The sequence below is a fragment of the Chelonus insularis genome, unplaced genomic scaffold, assembly GCF_013357705.1.
Source record: "Chelonus insularis isolate UGA/USDA-ARS -01 unplaced genomic scaffold, ASM1335770v1 contig_93_pilon, whole genome shotgun sequence".
NCBI lineage: Eukaryota > Metazoa > Arthropoda > Insecta > Hymenoptera > Braconidae > Chelonus > Chelonus insularis.
Window position 1 is genome coordinate 1,650,393 of NW_023276782.1, and position 22,373 is coordinate 1,672,765.

The 22,373-nt window shown below is 37.9% G+C and overlaps 1 protein-coding gene and 2 long non-coding RNA genes across 10 annotated transcripts in view; all 3 read left to right on the forward strand.

Annotated features, from left to right (window-relative positions):
- Positions 1–67: 67 nt before the first annotated feature.
- LOC118072374 (uncharacterized) lies at positions 68–2,426 on the forward strand. The gene is made up of 5 exons (XR_004691004.1): positions 68–901; positions 1,040–1,174; positions 1,599–1,713; positions 1,818–2,013; positions 2,253–2,426. It is a non-coding gene; the product is annotated as an uncharacterized lncRNA (long non-coding RNA).
- A 126-nt stretch (positions 2,427–2,552) lies between these two features.
- On the forward strand, positions 2,553–3,396 carry LOC118072375 (uncharacterized). Its single transcript, XR_004691005.1, has 3 exons — positions 2,553–2,702; positions 2,904–3,086; positions 3,196–3,396. It is a non-coding gene; the product is annotated as an uncharacterized lncRNA (long non-coding RNA).
- A 180-nt stretch (positions 3,397–3,576) lies between these two features.
- ttk (zinc finger and BTB domain-containing protein ttk) overlaps positions 3,577–22,373 on the forward strand; it is a 41,947-nt gene continuing 23,150 nt past the window's right edge. Inside the window, exons 1-7 of one of the 8 annotated variants that reach the window (XM_035092270.1) lie at positions 3,577–4,452; positions 4,527–4,881; positions 4,959–5,066; positions 6,156–6,488; positions 7,549–8,007; positions 8,091–8,196; positions 10,934–11,287. The gene's annotated coding sequence lies outside the window, so the exon portion shown is untranslated. The other 7 variants (XM_035092266.1, XM_035092274.1, XM_035092273.1 and 4 more) reach the window with 7 other exon arrangements.

Consider the following 22,373-nt stretch of genomic DNA (forward strand, 5'->3'; position numbering starts at 1 on the left):
ATGATTTAATAATATTCGGTACAATAAACATAATGGAGAAAGAAAAGTTTCAGATTATTATCTTTGGTAAGAAACCATCGTTACTTCAACGAGCGTTCATTAATGATAGACTTTAATGGGGTCGAGAAAGAGCCACAGGGATTCGCTGAGGAATTTTTAACTGAAAGACCTCTTTCAGGGATTCTACTCAAAGCAAGGGTCGTAAAAACTTACAAATAAGGAGCGGAAAAAGCCTGTATAGCTTTGGCTTGTTTGAACCTTAAATATAAAAAGTTTGGCTGCACTGATGCATTATAAAGTATACATGAAACGATGACAGATTTAGAAGATGCCGAACAGTAATTAAAACAAAAAAAGCAGTAAATAATGTAAGTCTCGAATGTAACAGTAATTTTTTGTTTAATTTTGTTTTAGCTTATCATTCATTGAAGTTCATATAATGGTATTTATGTGATATAGAGATAGAGGATAGTCAAATAGTTTCAGGCTATTTTTATCAAATAGTCACTAATGAAGAAGCATATTAAGAATATAAAAAGTTTTTTTTTCCCAACAAACTTAAGGGCAAGAGAGAAACGAGTCGAGCAATGAGGATAATACCGTTACCCTGAAGTCTTGACTTGGACTTTCACCGCTCATGGAAAGGAGTACGTTGGTTCGTGTCGACATTGGCCCGGGGTGCATTCAAGTCCCACTACAATTAAGCATGACAACTTCCCCAAGAAAACAGAATATTCCATGCACGAAAAGTGTGGATAAATGAGTGAGTGGGTATATGTAGCAAGCTGCTTTGGTGAATCCTCGGATGTGCTCGCGAGAGAGCCAGCGCGTCATATCCACGATTTGTCCGAGGGCACGGGGTGTGACGGGGACAAGAAGAGGATGGTAAAGGCAATGCACTGTAAGGAGCTCACGACTCTACTCCCTCCCAAGGCCTCTCCCTATCTCTCCCTCCTTTATCCATGGCGACTTTTCCCCTCTTCTCACAAGCGTCCGTTCGACCTCTGTCTCTCATTACTGCTTTCTTTCTCTTTTCTAGCCAAGTGAACATCGCTTGTGGCGGGTCACTCGAATAGGGCGCGTCTCAGTCAATGAGCATCACATTTTTTACCCGACGACTGATGGCGAATTGAGAACGACTGAAGAGTCCTCATGCTTTAAATATATATTAATGGTAATTTATATCCTCTTCAATAAGGTGAGGGTAGAAAGAATTTTCCTCAGGGCTAGAATAAAATTTAAACAGCCAAGGGGAAAGAATTAGTCTTTAAAGAAGGGCGAAGTTAGCGGAAGTCACGATTTCCGGAAGATATTCAACTTCATTTCCTGTCTTACAAGGGATCTTCTAGTGTTGTTTAACGTATTTTTATACTTGGGGTGAAATTGATTGCAGTCCATATTTAATATGACGGTTACTTAAATAAAACAAATCGATGTCGAAAACTGCGTGGTATAGATAAGAGGCAAGAACTCAACAACTGATTCTTTATTCATATCAAAAGTAATATGATACTATCAGAAATCGATGAAAAATGTTATTATGGGAGCTGAAAGTATATACCTTGAAGTATTTTTTATGATAATTTTTTTGTTTGTAGGCAGAACAATTTAAATACAGGTGCATTAATAAATACAAATAGCATTGGACACAGGTGTTGTTTAGAGGACATCCAACATTTATACATATGGGATGAAACAGAGTGAATGTAGATTGTAAGTATGTAATAATTTAAAAGATATATACAATAGTAGTATAAAAAAGCTGGAAGAGATGAATATAATAAAAATTAACCCAAGTCCTCATTTCTGGGTTTCAGACATTTCTTTTCTGTCTTCTTTAGTCTCGACTTTATGTCTCAGTCTTACGTCTTTTATCTTGCTTACTTGACTCTCCATCACGTGCTTACATGCGTGCGTATACGCGTGGGGTCGTTGAACGAGCAGGGGTATGTGTCGGAGCACACAGCTAAGAGAAGACGAGTCTCCCGAGTCAACCCACTTTACGCCACTGCGGTGAGTTCCCCTTCTGATGATCATAGTACCTAAAAGGGTGTCGAACTATCTACAGGAAATACATCCTTCATGTATTGCGTTTAGAATATTAAAGTCAAGACATTCACACTCTCTATGCACTCTATAGTTTACTAGCATCCTTTCTCTTATTCATACCATTTCTAGGACTATGATTTATTTGCTTATGTTATAGGTTTCAGTATGATACCAGCCAGACTAATGACTTTTGTTTATTTTAGATCCTTCACTGATTGAAAGAGAAAAGATGACAAATGATGCTAAGGATGATTAGATGGTATACAATTATAATGATCTTGGGTATAACCATTGTTTGGGTATCATTTGAAACAACAGATTTTGGGATTATTGTTAAATAGAATTGGACAGTTGTAAATGTTTCCTGATGCGCTACTCCTCAAGTTGGTGAAGATGTTTAAGGATGAAAGTAGGTAGGTAGGTAGGTAGGTGGGTATAGGCGGAAGTCAGCTTAACGGTAACGACAAGCCTTAACTCCTTGAAGGTGCCCCAGCAAAATTCTTCTGGAGACTTATTTCGTGATTCAACAATTCGATTGATGCATCGACGCCCTCACTATTATTATTCCTCTTCTTCTTCATCTTACAAATTCCCTCCAGCTTTAACTTCTCATCAACAACGCTTTGATTCTCTTTGACTGTGATGATGATAAGGTACTACTTGTTAGAAATTCTGACGAGAAATAATAATAAAATGTTCAGGATGAGATTTAAAATACTGATAAAACGTCAATTCTACATTTAAGCTTAAAGGTTAAAAATTTCAAAAGAGGATCGTAAAAATAATTTGACCTATTTTTCAAGCACTAATACATGGAATAAAAATAACCGTTTTATTTTTTTTTATTACTGTAGGATGAACAGGAATTTATATTCCATCCAAGTTTACGAAATCCTAACGCCTACGGAGTGGCATACGCAACTCTAAGAGTGAAATACCATAATATATTACTGTATCAAGTATGTTTGGAAAGCCACCCTCGCTCTTCTCCACCTACACTAAAGGAGAATATACTTCTGCTAGTTTAACATATAAAGGTATAATGCATAAGTAATGTACAAGTATTACACAAGAAATGATAAAAACCATATAAAAATCAATCCCTACGATGATCATGTAAAATCATTCAACTTGTTTAATTTTCAGGTTGCACAGTTAAGTATAATAGTAAAAAATGTACAATCATGGAATGAATGAAGCTTGACGAAGTGGAACGGAAGCCAATTAACTGAAATCCGTGGAGAAATTCAAATAGAAACCCCATTGTCAGTGAGAATGTTACTCCCGTTGAGTACTGACGGACTGGGGTTGATGAAGAACAATAGTCGTGACGACGTGGGGGCCGTTGACCCTAAGAGTTGCGCCGCTCCCACACCACATTACGTCAGACTATACATCCACGACCGCAACGACGACGGCGAGGTTTTCGTCGAGACTATTTTATATTTATATATATATATGTAGATGTATATATGTACAATCTCTAGTACTTAGTAGGCTTACCGCTGGGAAAAAGAGAGAAATTTTCTTGTCTTTTTGTTTATCTTAGGGTGGAGCCTTGAGCTATGTAAGGAATTCCTGGGGTAGACCTCATTGCGCTTTACATAAAACAATCTTTCTTTTTTCTGCTACAAGGAGAGATTCTTGATGTTGGACAAAATTGGCCTGACGAGAATAAGCTAAGAGGTTGTTGTGCACAAGGAGTGTATAGACTAGAAAAAGAGAAAGACTATGTAGCAAACGATGATAGTTATATAAGCATTGATCGGACCCCCATGTATGTACGGTTCATTGTGCAAAGATGAGGGTGATTATTTAATGGGGGATGTGATAAAGTAACAAAGCTAACTAAAAGTCCGCTATCCGCCCTTATTTAATTATTATCAGCAACTATAGTGGTACATTGATGGTGTAGTTATTAGCGTTGAAAATGAGAATTAAATAAGAAGAAAAAAGAAGTATTATAGTTGTATAGTAAGAAGGGAGCTGTAAAGGAAAATTGGAGATTGCCAGCGGGTTTGTTGCATCTTTGATCACGTTTTGTTGTCTGTAACTGCATCTTTACGATAGTAGTCACGAGCGAAGGGAGCAAAGGAATGATGAAGAAAAAAGGGGAAGGATCAGCGGGCAGTGAAGGGCAATCGTCCCCTGGCCTTGGGGCGACTACGAACAGTAATTTGGGGGACCGTCGATGCGTGGCTGGCGTCGAAGCAATGAAGCAACCTGTTGCAACCCTCCCGTCTCGCTATATATGTTGAGCCACAGCGGGAGGTGTTTTTGAGGAAAGGAGGGAGTGAATCTGAAGAGAAGCCACACGCAATGTTAACGATGTAAAAAATGTTGCAACTAACCCTCTATGAACCAGACTTATATAGATCCTCGAGGGAAGAAATAACGTCTCAGGTACCTGTTCAACCGTCTCAGGAGCCCCTTGACAATCGAATCAAAATCGAAATGGCCTTCTTTACCTGTTACAGAGTTATATACCTGCACGCCTACTGTGTTTAGGTGCTTTCAGTGCACAAGGGAGACTGAGTGAGAAAGATTAAGGGCCACTACAGTAGAATGGAGTGAGTAAAAACCAGTCTGGAATCACGAACAAAGGGCGTATTCACGCGTCAGAAGTCACCACGCCGTGACGATGGTGTTTCTTATATAGGGTAAATCTAAAAAGTGTATATGTACCTGTTATTTCTCTTTGTCGGTGTTTAACAAACCCTACTGGGAAAAATTTTGTGGTCATAAAAAAATGATTACGGTAAAGAAATTGACGTAACAGTAGCAAGGATTTTACTTTTTTTTGCTCAATGTAATCGAACAAACTAGTATAATGTAAGTATAATAAAAAAAAAAAAGAAAGATATTAACAAAAAATAAATAACGTTACTTTTTTTAAAATTTTATTTTAGGTCAGTAGGAAAATAGCTTGGTATTCTTTACGGAGTCAATTTTTCTCACGATAATTGAAGAAGACAGTGTGCAAGGCGAACGACGAAGTAACAGAATGAATTTATTTAGTAGGTCAACGTTATTCCTTCCCTTCAAATGATTGCGTCATTCTGTATTTAACATGCGTGTAGACGATTACACTTATGTGTGTAGTCCCCTCGCGGGTGCGTTATTTACTCACTGCATGCTAGACCTAGACGCGGTTGGCTTGCGATATGCGCGCATTTTACGAGCGCTACTTTAGTTTCCACCGTGTTACATAGGCTTGTATGTACAAATGTATTGATGTTGGAATATATATTTATGTGTGTGGTGGTTTCGCGCAATGTGCATTATAAGGCCAGACTTACCATGTACATGCTCATAGTAGACTACCCACCCGTGGAAAAGCGCCTGTTTCATATTATTTACAAACAGGTTGCTGTCTAAGACTTTTTGACATTTATTAGCCAAGAAGGAAAAGTTAAAAAAATATTATACGTCTCTATATAAATATATAATATGTTTTAACAGCTAGATACTCATTATTTTATGTTCCTAATGTATTCAAAAAATCTTACGGTATTAGAGATGTTTCTGTAAGGAAAAGAGGATATTTAGGACGATTTAACGGTTTAACGACCTACCTTTTGTAATGGGAAAAGTGATGCTATGTTAAAAGGTACTAATAAACAGGTGTATCACAAAAGATGAATTGAAAGGTATTTTAACGTCTATAGTAGTACGATTAGAAGGGACACAAAACCTGTAAAGAAATTTTCCCAAGATCTTGTCCCCCTCTCATTCATTGAACGACTATTGTATAAATTCATGAAGCGTACAATTCTGGTGGTTAAATCAGTAAAGAATAAGGCAAATATGTTAAGTTGAAGAAAAATAAAAAAGAGTAGTGTAGGGGAAAGCGAAGGGAGAGAAAGCGCCAGACGACGAGGGCATGTGGGTCGGGGTCGTGTCTTGCATATCGATAGCAGCTTTTACATGAATATTTCATAGTTTTTTAAAATGATTTTTAAGATTCTGATAATCATTATATTCATAAATTATAACCCTTTTTTTTTATTATTATTATCATGAACAAAAGTTTTCGCACTTTATAACTTTTAATATACTCTAAAAGAGAAAAGACAATATTCATTGTAGCTTGATATTTTTTTCAGGCTCTTCAACGTCGAGATAAAAGATAGAGCTTGGAAGTCTGGAGAAAAAGGAGTCAGCGAGGCGGTGAGATAGTTCCGAGCAGCTCAGGATCATTAAAAAAAAAAAATAAATAAAAAGTAAGGAACGGTGAGAGGTGCGAGAAAAGGGAAAGACAGAGGTGTCGGTGGAAAAGAGACGGCAATTGGTAATGGTGGAATCCGGGAACCCAGAACCGTTCGAACGGTTGGCTGTGCCGCAGACGCAAGGTCGTTGTCCTTGGGGGATCAACGACCCCTCGAGGAGAGGGATGTGTCGACGGTGGTGCGCTGTGTCAGTAATGGAAAATGTCGTATGTACGCATACAAAAAACACTACGTCTATAACCTCCCGGTCTATATATACACACAAGTGATTACACTTATGTAGAATATACGTAGACTATAGAGGGAAAAAGGAGTCTATGTCTCTACGTTGACAGCACTTTCTAGGGGTTGTGGGGATGAGTTAGAGCGTCTGCATGAGGGTAGACCACGACGTGCCAGCTTAGGTTAGAAACGGCTGGAGTTAGCCTTTCTGGGGGTGCGAATGACTCGACGAAGAGATGGCTGAAAAAAGATGAGATAGAAAGGGAAGACTCTCCCCTGGTGTGTGCTTCTAGAAGGCTAAAAAAAGACGACAAAAAAAAAACTGAAGAACGTCGAGGGAGAAAGACGAGATTAGAAAGGAATTTATCATGGAGGGAAAAAATTGTCGTAGAGGGAGACTAAAGTTTTGTACAAAGAAAAGATGTATATAAAAAAAATTAAGGGATGGATTTATTCTTTTGTCGTATTTTAAGTAGATGATAAAATGACACCTGTTGGGATATGTTTTTTTATATTCAATGATACAAGTGTAGGAGTATTGTTAGCTTGTTTTTATCATTCAAATTTCAAAGTTATTTTTCTGTATAAAGAAAAAGACTATTATATCTTAGGAGATCATTTTTTTTTTTCCATATTTATTTATTATCAAGTAGACTAGACTATTTTTATCCAGGGAGAAAATTGCATGATGGGAAATATGTTTTCCGGAGTACGTGGCACGTTGACGAGTGAGAGTCAGGGAGCAATGTCCCTCAAGAGTCAACCCCCTTCCTAACGTTTAAGTATGGTATGCACGCCGTTATACGCGGCTGGTCATATACGACCATGGACTCTTTTTATCCTGCCACCAAATCTCTTCTTTTTGTCCAACTCTTTTTTTATTTTAATTTTTTTGTTTCACTTATTCTCTTCTCTTTTGTATTAAAAGAAAAAAAAAATACCTTCGTCTACTCCATTACCATTCTTTCTCGTTAAAAGTGTAAACATTTAGAGAGAATCTCTTCAACTGTCGCTCAAGAATTTAATTTTATTTTTTGTACTTTTGCAGATGAGAGACAACGAACACACGTGGAGGATTTATTAAAAGCCAAAAATTACCAGTAGATTTATGTTTAATGGGCATTTTTATCTACGCCATAGACTTAACAATTTCCAGGAAGTCTGTATTCTTGCCATGATGGTTGAACATCATAAAATGAAGATCTTGAACATCAGAGACTGAGATGATAGTTACAAAGTAAAGAGCAATTTGAAGTATAGAGGAGTGAAGTTTTCTCACCAAAGGGGAAATATCTGTCCTCTTCTCACGATTATCTCTTGCTCTGTGGTTCTATAAATGTTTGCTAAGGTCTACATAGTAGAGGACCCTTTTTTAGCAGGATCAGAAGGGAAAAGTGACAAGGTCAACTGTAGAAGCAAATAGTCACGAAATAGGATCGTTGACATTACCATTAAATAAGTGACAAAGTATAAAATAACTGATAAGATATCTTATTTCTTTTTTTAGGTAAGTTTGTATAGATTAAACAAATACCTTTGTAGTATTGATAATTTATTGTATCACAATTTCTAAAATAAAAATCTATGTAGGCACGTGGTCCATTTGTCTCAGTGATACCTGACCGGACAAGATTCGAGGGACGACGGGCATGCAAATGGATATGCAAATTGCACGCGTGGCAGTCGCACGAGTCAAGTAATCTTCCAATTGTCCTCTTTAGCGTACAGAGAAGTTCTTTAAAAAGATGGCAATAGTAATAATAACTATATAAGTTTTATATCAGAAGAAAGAAATAATTATGAAGAAGATAAATAATGATTGTATTAGGATAATAATTTATATCCCTCAAGAAAGTAAACAAGGACATCATTATTATATGAAGATAACTGGAATATCAGGCTAGTGTTATCGTGTGGCATCAGTAGATGATGTTGCAATGCGTGAAGTCTTCAAGTGGGCGTTTATATTTACTCTCCCTTTTTTTCTATCTTTCTTTCTCTTTCTATCTTTTTTTTTCTAATCTTCATAATGTCAGAGTACGTATACACGCATAGAAAGTTTCTGTACTGTACTTGTAAGACTTTGAAAACTTACGGTAGAAAGAGAAACGTCAGTTGCATTGAGCTCAAAAGATTAGATTATACCTGACATCATAAGTTAAAAGAAGGAAGACACACCATAAGAAGAGATCGACGACTTCTGTGTTGATCTTATCTTGCAATCGCTGTCCGTGTCCGGTAATCAGCTTCTTTCCGCCTTCCGCGCTTGCAACCTGCTCCTTGATGCTCATCCCCCAACAACTACTGTAACAATATAAGCAATTGATACGTCTCGCAAGTGAGAATTCTACGTCTCAATGAAATAATTTAACCTAGCTAAAGCAATCGTGCGCAACGCTCCAAGAAAGGAAGAAATCTAGTAAGTAAAAAAATGATAAAAAAAGAAACTATTACTATAGTTGATCTTTTCCTATTTTCTCTAGGTACTCTTATTGCTTGACTGGCTGACCGTTAGTCAGCAGAAACTTACTTGCCACCTACGAAAAAGTCAACACAACAGGAATGAACTGCAAAGACGACGAGTTACTGCAGTAAATGATCAAGAGTTGAGCCACGTGTGTACACAATGAATGCGAGCAGCGCATCGTTGAGTTTGCGAGTGTATATATCGGCATACTCGCAAGTGGGTTTTGAGACGAATGAAAGGATCGTTGTGCTGTGCACATAACGGGTAGTCAGACCTGCATGAGTATAAACACATCAGAAAACCAAAAGAAGTCGTGGTAAGAATATAAAGAAAAAAAAAAAAAAAGAATAAAAGTCTAAGAGATGACGACAATGATGATGGCGATGACGAAAATGATGAGAAAGAAGATGATAAAAAAGTAGTCAAGGAGGAAAGAAGGGCTCTAGCTTTATTGTCTGTATCCTCATTGGCCGGCTCTTTCTCAACCCTTTCATGTGGATTACGTCACGTCGAAAAAGCTATTTGGGATCAACACCCCGCTGAAATGCGACACGTGTAGTACTTCTCAACAGTCCCTTGCCCTGTTCTTACCAGACTCTCTCCTCCCCCCATCAGTACTCTTCTCTCTTATACGGTGCTTCTTTGATTTTCTAGCGCAACGACACCCTGGCCACACGCGCGAAGCCATTACTTCAATTCCACTACTCTTATTCCTTTTATTCTATCACTTCCTTGAACTATGTTATATTTCCATGAACTTCTGTAATGCAACCCTTTTTTCGTGATATTACAAAAAACATAGCCATCAGTACAGGGGTCACACAAGAAACTGTAATGCACACCCTGAATTTGAATATTCAAAGAGCTATTGTTTCGTGCATAAGCTCTTTACTTTGATGTCTGACTCGAGTCTTTTTCCACTAAAATGTACTCGAATACCTATTGTATATACATTAGTTGGTGAATTTCAGTAGTTACAGCAGATTTAAAACGTTCTATAGGACTACACTCAGACACGGGGCAACAGTTGCCAGAGACTCCAGCATCTTTACTACTTGAATGCTAATACTACTGCAAGCTGTTAGCTGGTTTTAAGATGAGTGAACTGACGACTTAATTTTCATCAGGGTTATGTAGTATTGGTTGGTGCAAAGATGAAGAAGAACATGAGAGAGGAAGTGTCTGTGATGCAGTACTGGAGATCCGTGGGCGCGTGCACGCGAGAGTCCAAGTTGTGTGTTCCGTGGTTAGAACTAGCGCTCTCGAGTCTTGCTAGAGCGAAACCAAGGACACTAGAGCAGGCAGAACAGAGCGGCGCAGCCAGAGGAGTCAAATCATCGGCTCTCTCAGCTCTCCCCTTTACCCCGACCCACATCACGCGCCCCTCCCGTACTGCTCTGGCACGTCCGTCCGCTCTACCTCCGCGCACTTCTTCCCCTGAACTCGCCACCAGATTCCCCCTTATCTCCCCTCAGGGGCCACAACGCTCGCGGCTTCCCCGTATACCGTCGTCGTCCTCGCCCTGCTCTATTCCTTTCTCACTTGTTCGTTTAATCTTTCTCTCTTTACTTCCCCTTCCAAACGCTTTTTTTTTGTCTCCAGCTCGTCCGTTCGTCGTAGCCAGCCTCCAGGCTTTTTATCAGTCGACCGAAAAGTTTCGTTGGATCCTTTTTCTTAACTTTTGCACCCTCCATTTTCTTTACAGTCAACTTTGTGTTGTCAAGCCATACTCAAGCTGGTTTATTTGAACTTGTTCTGCTTCGCGGGCTTTTTGAAATTTGCACGCGCGCCAATTCAGTTGCTGAACAAATTTATATGTTTAAACATGGATATGTCTGCATAGAGTTATTTAATGTTTGTATTTATATTAACACTATTATTACTTATTATTATTTTCTCATGTAATTATTTGTTTTTTTTATGATTATGATTATTTTTTTTTTTTGTTATTTCTTTGTCACATCAGATTTTATGATATTCAACATAAAAGGCTACACACTGGTAAATAATAATGGACTGTCATGGTACACCAAAGCGTTGAACGCACAACTATGCGCATGCCGGGGTAAACGTGTCAAGGTGGAAACAGTCTAGTCGTGTTTGCAGCGCGCGAATAAAGCGGACAAGGATTAGAGAATCAGGGAGTGGAGGCAACAACGTTAACTGATACAGACAGAGGGAGGAAGAAAATCTGATGAGAATACTGATGGAAAAATGTTGAAGAATAAATAAATAAAAATAGAAGTATACAAGGTGTAATAGCAGTAGATTGTCCTTGCTCTGACACATATCAACAGTAGGATCAAGGATTACTGCACTGGTAAGTCGTTTTGATTTAATACATACATGATTTTTTATAAATAAATAAGTAAAAAAACATGCACAGTTGGATTCAGAGATGTGTATGTATATAAAATTGAAACCACGCGATCGTTCTCACTGCCCTTGATGGTTACATTCTCTCTTTTCCTCATCCCTTTTGGTTCTATTCCTTTAAACAACCTGATGGAAAGAATGTTGAGGGATGAGATCATTCTAGTTTTCCTTACGTCTCATACCTCTCTCCACTCAACATCGCCTACTCATTCTTTCAAAGTGAACTTTGCGCGTTGGCCCTCTCGCCCCTTCTCACTACTTCTTCCAAGTGATCAACATAATCATGTCCTCACTTTTGAAACCGGGATTTCCCTTGAATGATTTTATTTTTAATAACACTTCTGACGCAATAGATTTTCCTTTTTTTCTCAAAATCAATCAAGTTTTTTTTATTGGAGTTTTTTTTTGTTTTTCATAACACATCGTAACTATCTTATATAGAGAACATGAATATTATTATATGTAAAACAAAAGAAAGGTATATTTGTATTGACTTAGCAACCCTTGTAAAGTTAAGATTATAATCCAGATCGATGCAGAGCGATCGGTTTGGTGAGATCGAGGGCAAAAGACGCTTACAATACAAAGGGAGTTGGCGACGGCGCTTGAGGAATAGGAGGGAAGTCGTGGTTGCGAGGGGGAACTATACATGTGAAGAAGTAAAGTATGATGGCGTGAGGGAGTGAGGAGAAGGGTAAGCTCGACGCCGGAGGGAGAAAACGAAGCCGAGAAAGGATTCAAGAAGAAGAGGGAGGAGAAAATAGAGAATTGTTAGAATCCCGCGAAGAACAAAGAAGCGAAAATAAATGGTTGGTTAGTCTCGAGGGCGATCGAGGGTGAGGTTTCACGTGCAAGAACGTCTGCAGGAGAATGAAAAAAAAATAAATAAATAAAAAGAAAGAACCCTGTTGTGAGATTCACGCAGAAACCTGAAGAGAAAGATCGTCCCTAGAGCATATCGAAGGGGCAAGTAGAGTCAGGAGTTGAAGAAGAAAGAGAGAAAAAGAGAGAGAGAGAGAGTGAGACCAAGTAACAGGGGTGCTCCTCATTCGACTTTTGTCTTCTTCTATCTTGTTGGTGAGGAAAACAAGAGGGAGTAAGAGAAATTCAGGGGGCGGTGGTGTTGTCTTCGTCATTGATATCTATTTGTCTTTGTCAGAATCACGTGCCCTGACGGACGGTGGTTCGGTTGAACGAGGGCGCGCGAACGAATGGTTGCTGGCTCACCGTAGAAGCGGTGAACGTAGAGCTGAACGAAATAACAACTGTGTAAAGGAACGGGCGTAGACGAGATTCCGTCGGTGCCGTGTGGTGGCGCATCATGAATTCTAAACAGCCGAGGTAGCCCGAGTCTGCCCCGAAGTCTGTCTCGACTTGCTGACATGGCGTCCTAGCGCTCCGTACTGGCAAAGTCGTACGTCCCCGTCGAGAGTCAGGCTCTGTCCACCAACCCTACCGTGGGTTCAACAACGTAACACTGGATAAGATGCCAAGGTAAGTGTCAACAGTGAGATTTTGTGGTGATTTTCGCGTGCCAATTAATTTTAATATAATTCGCGACTCGGGAAAATCAGCGAAAACGTGAACGTGAGAAGGATATGGGGTGGAGCAGCACCACGGCGCGACGTTCAACAAGGAGGAGGAGAAGAAGGTGGTGTTAGTGGTGGTGGCAGTGTATATTTGTGTGAGTGAATATGTACGACATGTACATTTATCCATGTAAATGTTGATGACGAACAGTATATAACGTTAATTCAGGGCTGATCATTTGTTATTGGTTAATTATTTGTTGATGAAATTAAATACCCTCGGGAAATTTTCCTGGTAATTAATGAATTTATTGTTATATTTATCAATGACTTCGTGATTGGTTTTATCATGAAACGGATACTGACTAGTAGAAATTCTCGTGCGCTCTCTGGACATCGGTGTCACGGTGCGGGCCGTGTAGGGTCGTTGCCATCGGGCGCGCTACCCCGCGCTCCATACCACGGAATCGATATTACCCGAAGTGCTAGAGGAAAAAAGAGAGCGCGAAGCAAAGAGTAAGTAAAGAAGAGAAATGAAAAGCCGGGTATATGTATAGGGATGGCGCGAGGAACGAGGGCGTGAAGGAATGAGAAAGTGATATCCTAAGCAAGTATGCGTGAGCAAAAGAGAAAGATAGCAAGGAGCGTCTGTGGGTGTGTAATGGATGCATGTGTTTGTGCAGTGGTGAGGAGCGTTCGGTTGAAAATAATCGCGGGTGCCTCTTCTCTCTTTCGCTCTCTCTCACTCTCTCTCTCTTGACTCATATGTGTTTCCGTATTTTGTTCCCCTTTATACTATTTCCCCATATGTAATTTTATACATTTATTGGAGTATTAAAATATCATTCAGATATAATTTTTCACGTGGTTTTGTTGACTTCAATGCTTACACGTGTGCGCTCATCGTAGTAATCTCTTGATCCCAAAGGGTTATATTAATCTCAAGTATTACATCTATATAAAATGAACATAATATACATGTTTTACAGGGGAAATAAAAAATGTATATTCATCAACGAAGAATTGGATTAGTATAATGTGGCTTATCGGCGTGTGTTGTACGTGGATTTTTAGCTGAGAGGGTTGCATAAATATCTTGAGTTTCTCCCTCCACGTCGGCCCCTTCTCTTTATCTGTAGCCATAGGCGCCGATACTACGCCCCAAGACCCGGGGTGTGCTGAGTTAAGCGCTTGGCTCGACAACTCAGTCCGTTCGCCGTCCATCCTCCCTCCAGACGTCTCTCCCTCCCTCTTGCTCCCTCACTGCGCATCCCTCCTCCCCGTATCCATTCACCGACAACTCCTTGCTCCCCTTCAGTTCGACTTTTTTCCCCGTGTCGTGCGGGTGCGTGTTTGCTGTGCTCCACGCGGCTTGTTCAATTCACGACACGATTTGTGTTTGTGTGTTAACTTATTAACTTGTGTGAGTGTGTGTCCCTCATACGTTCAGGTACGCAAACCAAGTGACTGCGCGTCAACTTCGTAACAGGTGAGTTGACTCTCGGCAATCTCAAAATCATCATTCCCTTTCTATACTCTACAGTATGTAATATAATATGTATATTTAACTTGGATGTATAATGTCGTTGATAGTCATTTCTTACTGCAAACACTCTATTCTCCCGGAATATATAATAACATAACCCGACTGCCACGTGCTCATTTTGAACTTCGTACAGGGCTCAATAATAATTATTACTACTGTACTTATTTTACCACCAGTAGTAATTTTCCATCCGTTATCGGGAAACTAGGTTTTTATTATCAATGAGTGAAAACTCGTGACTGTGAACGACTCAGAAAAGAAGTAAATCAACCTACTTTCAGACAGGAATTCTAACGGTTTCGACAAATATTTTCCATTTGTTTTATCCACGTGTTTAAAGTACATCAACTTTATATATATATATATATATATATATATATACACATATGGAGATATGTACGCCAATGAGACAAAAGTGATACGACAAAACCTACTCACGTATTAAGACATTTTTTCTTATCCTTACGACACCACAAGTAATTTGTTAGATTTTTTTGTTTCATTCCTATTCCCCCCTGACCTCTTACCAAGTCCACCACGTGGTTTGTATGCTTGTCGACATTTCCCCTTCTCATTTTGTCCCTTTGCTCCTCTCTTAGATTGTCGATCGCGCCACTCGAGCGTGTCCTAACCTCACTTTACCCACGCACCCACTCCCACGAATTACGAAATATAAATTCGCTTCCACGCCCCTCAAAGAGACTGAATATAACGGGGTAGAGGAGAGGAAGGGAGGAAAAGGGGACAGAAAAACAGAGGCGACAAGTGCGTATGGAGGCATCCAAGCGAATCCACGTCCCCACATTTTCGTTTGTTTTCTCTCTTGCTCTCGCAATCGCTTTACTCTCTGAGCTTTGAATTTACATGCGGCTTCCTGCGGGCTGATTAAAATAGCGTGACGATTTTATCGTGGTACCCTCGAGGGGTTGATTGTACACCGGAGTGTGTGTGATCATGTATGTGTGGGAAAGGGAGAGATTGAAAGAGAAGGGTGGGAACTTACACAGGATAAGGGGTGGGGATGACTTTAGCATTTTCCCGACCGTATGAGCCTGGATACGAAAATACTCACGTTGTACAATCAGTTGTGTGTTGGGGGCGGTGGCCGCAACTTAACCTCAAAACTCGTGCGTCTCTTACACACTCAATTTGTCACTACCTCATTTTTTATTTTTCTTTCACATTGTTTTTTCTATTTTAATTGACATATTACATTTCACATTGATTCATTATTAATTAATTACGTGTGTGCAGTGATTTATTATGTCATTTATCGTGCACTTATTTGTGTTTAATTCGTTATATTATCTTTAGTGTGAGAATCAAAAGTGTTCTTTGAACCAAAAATTTCTGTGAATACACCTGTAACGTGGAAGGTGAATGTTTTTAATATAGTTTTTATTTTTTTTTCATATTTATTTAAAACAGGATATACTATTAGTTTTCTTTTAAACTTGTTTGATTTGTTTTTATATTTTTTTTACTCCATATTCTTAAGAGTGAAGTTGTAGAGATGTTGAATTTTCTCGCTTGAAATTGTTTCCGTGAATACACCTGCTTATTTTCCTTACCTTTTTCTTTTGATTAAAGTGGCGCTTCGCTTCCCCTTTTTTTTTTTCTTCGTCACCTGGTTCATTCGCCTTCACGCCTAGTGAACGAAAAAATTAAAATTACAAAAAAAAATATTTTGAAATTTATAATTATTGTTTTTTTTTTTTTTAAAAAACTGAGAAATAATATAATTAATAGAACATGATGTTCATAAAAATTTGTTCCTTAAAATTGATGGATATAAAATATGTAGTAGAGTCAACGTAAGAAGGTATCGAGTAACGGTCTTGAACGAAACGAGTCAAGTCTCTTCTTTCCTTCTCCTTCTCTTCATCTCCGTCAAACACTTGGTTCTTTTTATTCGTCACAGAGATTATACTGTGTTCGTTTTTGTATTCAAGTGTGGCTTTTATTATCACAATACGTATCAGAAAATATATATGAAATCATAAAACACAATGAAAATATTTAAACAGATTATTTTTCAATTACCCTAGAAAAATGTTCATGAAACTCATTTTATCAAATGTCATTGTAACGATCAGACGTGAGTTTTAAATTTGATAAGAAATATATAAGCTACCCACGTTTAATTGCTTGTCTGGTATACGATTATTCGTTTATAATGTTGAATGAAAAATAAAAGAAAAAAAAAACCAGAGTTAATGTATTTAAAAAATAATTAACTTTACATGGTAAATAAATTTTGAAAAACAAAACTATGAAAGAAAATATATCCTTCTATTTAACTGTGTCGATAATCGATTAATTATGATAATTACGTTAGAAATACGAATGCTTATAACCTTGGCACGTTGATTTCATATTGTAAACATAACTCAATTATTTTTTATTCCTTTTTTATCGTGAATTTTGTCAAGTTTTCAGTATAAATTACTCATGAAAGTGAATATTGTTTTAAAATTAAACTGATTCATCAAAATCCTTAGCGAAATATGAGCCATAAGTTTCACACAGGTCAATATTTTTTCCTCGTCTTTTCCCTTTCCTTTTCATTCTTCGACTTGTCCATCCTATTTTATTTTACTAAGAAAAGGAATGGACGAAAGGGTCGAGTTCGTTGAATTGGACAACGTGACTATAAAATGCGCAGTAATGTCCTCGAGAAACGGAAAAGGGGTTGGAGGGGAAAGAGTTAAGAATTTCACAACAGTGGATGCTATCACAGCCTAACCCCCTGGTTAAGTTATGAATCACTCTCAGTGGCGTCGTGTCACTTAGCCGCCTGTTGCGCGTATTTTCGAATAGAAACCGCACACGGAAGAGAGTCCAACTCTTATTTACGTTTCAGCCACTTCCTCCTCCTCCTCCTCCTTCGTCATTTGTAAGTGGAGAAAATAGAAAGAAAAATGACGTTTTAACATCATCTCTCGTACTTTAATGTTGTGAGAAACGATTGGAGTTTTTTTATTATTCTTTTCTATTTTTGAGACTACTTTTAAAACACTAATGGGGTTAATGGGGTTGAGGTTACAGTAAAAAAACTCTGACTGAAGATAAAAAAATCCGTTGGTGACTCCTTATAAAGAAATGAAGGAATGCTTGTAATGGATAATCCGTTCTTGTATAATAGTGCCAGGCTTCGCGCCCTAGTTACACTTACGACGAGAATTCCTCTCGAGGAAACCGCATAAACGTCACGTTTAAATATGAACAGGAAACTAGAAAGGGAGTCGTGATAATCTTCTAATTATTTTCCTTGTTTCTTATGTATGTATATATAGATATTTTTTTTTTCTTTACAATATATTACAACTTATTCTAATTTACGTTGATTACTTTTGTAATTTAGTGGTATTTTTGTTAATACTCGTTGAGTCATTGTAATTATATTTACGTTTTCGTCGTTTGTGAGTTGTAAAGTAATGAAAATAAAGTACTCATTAAGGAGTCGAATGCTTATTACATGTATTTGTAAAGGAATCAGTAGGGGGGAAAAAGTGAAATGTGACGCCACTGGGATGAGGTCGAGGTCGAGGGCAAAAATCGAGGGACAGACTTAGTAGTTGCGGGGACAGAGGGTAAATTGAATTTTGCATAAGGATCGTATTCGTTTCTCTGAAATATTATAGAATAAAAAAAAAGAAATAAAATAATGATGAAATAATACCAAATAAATGTAAAATAGAAATGAAGAAAAAAGCAGTTAAAATTCAAAACATTTTAATCGTGAATATTTGATTCAAAAATAACTTATAAGTCAAGAAGTCGAAGTTATAATTAATGAAGAAGGGAAAAATGTGTGTGATAAAATGTAAAAAAATTCGAGTGGACGCCAATGCGCGTGGTTAAGAGTTGGGCCCATGACGACGACGGTGGCGACGTTGTGTACGAGGGGAGGTAAAAATGGCGCAAGGAGGAAGGAAGGGTGGTCGGTGAGTTGGCTTGGTTGTGAGGATCGTCGAGGGGACGGCGAGGATGAGGGGAGTTTTGATGCGACGGAGAGAGGGTTGAGAAGCGGAGGGGTAGCCGGCCAATGGGCTTGCGCGAGTCGTGCGTGAGTGCTTGTTCGCGTGTTGCTCCTCATCTCCCTCCTCGTGGTGTGTTGTTCCTTGAGTTTAAAAGGTAGCGAAGCCGCGAAAGATGATGACGACGAGGGGGTGACGAATGAGGCATTTAAGATAACGTTGTCTTGGCTGCAATATCTACGTATTTCAAGAATCCGTGTGAAAAATTGAAACGACTGAGTCGACGACAATACGAGAGGATTTGCTGACACTTGCCTTTAAAAGGTGATGGAAATAATTGTGGTTTATGTTGTCGGGAATGCACGCGTTCTAAACGAAGGTTCTAAAATGTAGGACACACGCAGTGTGCGCACACTCTATTCAGCAACAGCAGCAGCAGCAGCTATTCTACTCCTCCCTCTTCATTCCTCAATAACGTTCGTCACGTCTCCCACCCAGCTAAATCCTCCGTTAACTCACCAGCAGTACCTGGTATGTGCTCTTCTCCATCGACATTACTAACGGCACGAGTACCGATGTGTATTGCTGCATTACTCAAGAATGTGTGCAAGTTACAAGCCAGACTAAAACGTGATGCCTAGGAAAACCAAAGAGTTGCAAGAGACACACGTTTTATCTCTGAGAAGCACAAGCTGCAACACGTACATATAGGAAAGAGAACCGACTCTCTGACGCGACACGTTGATCGTTCCAAGCACATCCTGGCACTCCCCCAGTTTGTGAGGGGAGTGCTGTAAAGAGGGAGAGTAGATATCCGACTCTCTGCCACTCGGGTGCCAGGAGTTGTTGCTTCTATCACTTTTCTCCCCTCTCTCTTTTTAAACATGTATAAGTATTTATATATATACACATATAGGTCTCAAGTCAAAGATCCCTTTTACCCAGCCCTTTGCTTCAAAACCTTTCACTAAATCACTTTGTAACGCTACCCACGTCTTGCCTGGGAAATAGACTTTGGAGATGAGACCAAGCTGATCACTGACATAGAAATTTAGTCATCTGATGAAGTAACCCTCATTTATGACCTTTGGGTCTTGATGATAATGCCTTTTCCAAGTATTCTAAAATTACACCCTTACTTCTCTCTAACGTATCAACCGCCTTAGAATATCATTTAATTATCACATTAACGATTTTTATATCTTTTCAAATAATTAGTTTATCACATGTAAACTTAATGAATCATATCGTATTTACAATTATAGATGAGAAAGAAAAATAAAAAAAAATCTCAAGTAAATATAAAATAAAATAAAATAAAAAAATTAAAGTCAAGATAGACCACATCCAGGCAATAAAATGTCCAAATGTCCATTTGTAATCTTACAGGCCATCTTACAAGTTTAGTTTCCATCCTAGCTCTTTCACAATGTCCTGAACTGGTCTGTTGCGTAATATTTATTTGCCCGCACAGCAAACGGGTATCATCATGGCGTAGTACATGTACAAAACAAGCCAAAGTCGCATCGCAGGATTCAACAAGACACATTGTTTGCCCTCGTGTTAGTGGCGCGGAAACGGCAGTCGAAGGTGAAGTAGCTTCTAAGAGTGAGATAAAGTGATATTAGATTTATTGTAGAAGCAAATGAACGTTGTTGGGGGTGGAGGGAGTAAGGAGGGAGTATTTCAATCTCTGTCTTTCTCATTTCCCTAGTTAAAACGCAACAGTATCCACTGCGCTTTGTCGTTCATTTTGTATCCCGGCGTGACTTCGTCGTGGCAATGCCGATTACGCAATGCGTGGCCGTGAGAGTGCCCGAGTCTCGTGTCGCCACTTTACACTGTTGCTTCTCTCTCACAAATACACAATGATAGAACCTCGACTTTATGATGCGTAAATTCAATGTGTTAGTGTCTGCTTTGCACATTGCGCATAACTCAGTCAAACATCTTAAACATTATTCATGTCTCTTGAGTGTGTTCTATAGTCGTCAGGGAGCGCCTTTAAACAACAGAGGGTGTGCGTCATAAGTTCCTAGGCAATACATAATATCTAAAGTTGTACAAAAACTCCTAAAGATTTCTAGGGAGGAGAATGAGCGATGACGTTATCTTACAATTAGTAGTGAAGTCATGAGAAAAAAAAAAACATTCTTTAAAAAAAAATTATATAAAATCCTTTCAGCAAACTCTTTGATCTTTTATTTTTTGACTTGAATATTTTTTCGCAGGAGTTGGAGGCATCGTTAATGGTATCTAGTCATGCGATTGAAAGTTTACGAAACAATACACAGGGGTCGCGTGATAGATCGGTATAGTTTTTTCGTCAGGACCTGATGAAATGACTCATTAAAGAAATTATTTTCGTAAGAGTCATTGAGTAATTAGTGATTAAAACATTTATATAAAGAGGGAGAAAAGTTAATGGACAATTAATATTTTTTTTTATTTCATTGATTTTATAAAAGAGATTGTGGTTCAATGTTTTTTATTTAATGTTTAAAGTTTATTCTTATTAGTTAGCAGAAATTTATTTTTGTGATGAAATATATGTATTGTAAATTTTTACAATGATGTCATTTAGTAACTCAATAAATTAGTATTTCGAATGCCCAACTAAATAATTCCGAGCAAAATTAATTATTTATTTATATTATATAATGTGATTATATTAATGACTACTTTAAAGACAATTTATTATTAATAATGCAATTTATTTGAAATTTTCATTTTAGATACTTGAAAAAGGACTATGACTGATAGTATTTCCAATAATATAAATTTATCTTTTGTTATTTTTAAACGATGTTTTCTACTTTTAATATAATCAATAGAGTTCATTAATTATCAACAAATTAATCTTATAACAACAGTGTATTTGTCTGTCAACTAGAATAAATAAAAAAAATCAGTTTTAAGTAGATATTTTCAAGCTAACACTTATCGATAATCAGTAATTAAGTTATTTGATTAGATAATTGAGTAATTGATTTAAATAATTTTTACCTGCTTTACACAATTTTTCTGTCAAATCATTATATTTATTAAAACTCAATTCAATAGTTTTAATGTCAAGAAGGGCAAAAGTGCATTTTATTCATAAATATTTATCTTTATTCAATCGTGAACAAAAAAAAAGAATAATATTATTTAAAATGGCTCATGTTTATTACGAATGATCTTAACACGACACATTAATTCTTATAAGATTTTTATTCATCAAGTGTACCCAATAAATAACAAATGAAATAAATTTGGTAGAGCTTTATATCGTATATATTCCAATCGAAAGATGACTTTTTTGAAAAACCGTTATTCAATACCGGTTGTTGCCACCACTAATCCCTTGCTTCAAAGTAGAATAAAAAAAACAGTTCGACTGAACGATGGTAGTTATCAGTTTATGGCGTGACGAAACTGGCATAAATTCCCCTTCAAACAAACCAACATACACCAAATATAATTTTTTTTTTAAATTTCCCTCTCCTTCACAGTCTTGAAGACGCAGTTGTGTACACGATTGACGTCAAATTGTCCTATATTATTTCCATCATTCGTTGAGCTGAATATTCACCTTTTTCGGATCAAACTCAAGTTATGTTTAAATGTCCAACAAGTGAGGAACTTTGGAATGTTGGAGTTATATAGAGGCTTGCGTAACGCCGGCAAGGATTCGTGGAAGGGATCGGTATAGTAAGCAACAAGGAAAGAAGTATAAGAGAGAAAGAAATAGGAAGAAGATAATATTAAAAGACACGAATGAACGGGTACGATAGAGTGAGACAGAGAAGGCCTTGAATAACCGTGAAACCGATCGTGCTTCCTCCCGTAGGTTAACGAGGTCGTTCAAGGTCGAGGCTTGGCGCTCCTTAAGTCCAGCCGCATGGCACATATGAGAGATATAACTATCAAGTGTATTTATGAAAGAAAAATGGAATTTATAATGGCGAGTTCTCGGAAAAACGATTGACAGTC